At 53.9% G+C, this 2,219-nt stretch overlaps 1 pseudogene; it reads left to right on the top strand.

Moving 5' to 3' along the window:
* Positions 1–347: 347 nt before the first annotated feature.
* On the top strand, positions 348–1,612 carry LOC129150313 (nuclear prelamin A recognition factor-like; annotated as a pseudogene).
* Positions 1,613–2,219: the final 607 nt, after the last annotated feature.

Genomic DNA, 2,219 nt, shown 5'->3' on the forward strand with positions numbered 1-2,219 from the left:
GACTTGCAGCAGCTGGAAGGCAGGCCTCTTGGTCCCTCCTCCAGCCCTCAGACTCCAATCAATCGGTGGAGGCGGGGCGGAACTGGGGACTGGCTTCCTTAGTAGTCCTGCAGGTACAATCTTCAGAGGACAGGACAGGCACCAATGGACCAGCGCAACTGGCACGATCCCGACAGTGCTGCCGGCCTCCTGGAACTCGGCCTCGGGCACTGTGGGCACTTCCCCTCCCTAGATGCTCCAGAAAGAAGAAAGGATAGCACCAGCAGTGCCAGGGGTGACCAGCGGTGACTGCTTTCCCCATGCTTCCTCCAGATCACTTGAGCCGGCTCCCCCCCGCCCCACTCCAGATGAAGTGTGATCACTGCACACAGAAGGAATGTAGTAAAAAAACAAAAACCAATGACCAAGAGAAGGCCGCAGTCAATGTCCAGAGTCCGGCTCAGGAGAATGGAGAGAAGGGAGAACATAAGCTGGCTGATTCCAAGATATTTCTGAGTGACTGCCTGGCATGTGACAGCTGTGTGACCGAAGAGGAAGGAGTCCAAGTTTCTCAACAGAACACCAAGGACTTCTTCCATGTTCTGAACCTTAATAAGAAATGTGATAGGTCACAGCACAAGACGCTGGCAGTGTCCACGTGTCCTCAGTCTCTGCCTTACTTTGCTGCTAAATTCATCCTCAGTGTCACTGATGCATCCAGAAGGCTCTGCAGCTTTCTCAAAACCCTTGGGGTGCACTACCTTTGACATGAAGATAGCTGCGGACTTCAGCGTCCTGGAGAGTCAGAAGGAATTTGTGCGTAGGTACTGCCAGCACCGTGAGGAAGAGCCCCGGCTACCCATGCTGACCTCCGCCTGCCCCAGCTGGGACTGATATGCAGAGCATGTGCTGGGTCACCCCATCACCCCCACCTCTGCACAGCCAAGTTTCCCCAGAATATCATGGGCTCTCTGGTGAAGGATTACCTCACCAGACAGCAGAACATATCCCCAGACAAGATTTTCCACGTCACTGTGGCCCTGTGTTATAACAAGAAACTGGAGGCCCTTTGAGAAGATGTTCCCACAGCTTTACATAGTTCCCAGGGTGCTGACTGCGTGTTAACCTCAGGTGAAGTTGTCCAGATAATGGAGCAAAGTGATCTGGCCTGGAATGACGCCGCCGTAGACACTCTGTTTGGAGACATGAAGGAAGAGGAGGCGAGGCTCCACGATGGTGCCAGCTCTGACAGGTACCAGGCACACATCTTCAGGCACATGGCCAAGGAGCTGTTCAATGAGGACATGGGGGTGCTCACCTACCGCACCCTGAGGAACAAAGACTTCCAGGAGGTCACCCTTGAAAGGGATGGAGAGGTTCTGCTATGCTTTGAGGCTGCTAACGGCTTTTGGAGCATCCAGAATTGGTCCTGAAGCTGTAGAGGGGCAAGTTCCCCTGCCACTTCATGGAGGACCTGGCCTGCGCTGGGGATGCCTAAGCAGCAGGGGCCAGGCCCAGGTGAGGACGGGCATGCAGACAGGGCACTGCAGCAGCAGATGGAAGGCATCTACACTGCCATCCTGGTGTGGCCCTAGAGACCAGCGCCCATGTGCAGGAGCTGTACCAGGAGTGACTGGGGCATGGGGGGGAGGGGCGACTCCCCCGGGTCCAGGTGGCCCTGCTCACTGCCTAGCAGGGCCCAGGGCAGCCTGCCATGACATCAAGTGGTAAAGGTCCAGCAGACGCCCGGGTGTCAGACATGTGAAGGAAAGGCTTAGCATCTCTGTCATTGCCTTGGTTTTCAGAATTCCCTGCTCCCCATCTGTTGGCTCCCTCCCACTGAGGGGCACTATCGTCATCAAATGGGTGCAACTGGAATAGTGTATCTCGAGAGGATTGTCCCAATGCATGTATCCTTTTATCTGACGATGAAAAAATCCCAAAGAACAAGAATGGAGACAGACTACTATTCTTTAGGCTTAAAAAAACCCCGGAAGTGTCCTGTGAAGAGCTGAGACTTGGTTCTGTCCACGTCCCTCAGAGAGATTGGATGAGGAAATGGCCCAGTTTGGCCCTGACTTTACCCACTTATGTTACTCTCGAAGGTGTCTTTGCCACAATGTGAATAAACTGCCACCTTTTGGAATAGGGGCTCATATGAAAGTCTGCATTCCCAACTTTTCTTGAAACAGATCTATGTTCTGCAGCTGTGGCCACCATCCTGAGATCAGGTCCTGTCG

Source organism: Eptesicus fuscus, chromosome 9 (assembly GCF_027574615.1).
Source record: "Eptesicus fuscus isolate TK198812 chromosome 9, DD_ASM_mEF_20220401, whole genome shotgun sequence".
Taxonomy (NCBI): Eukaryota; Metazoa; Chordata; class Mammalia; order Chiroptera; family Vespertilionidae; genus Eptesicus; species Eptesicus fuscus.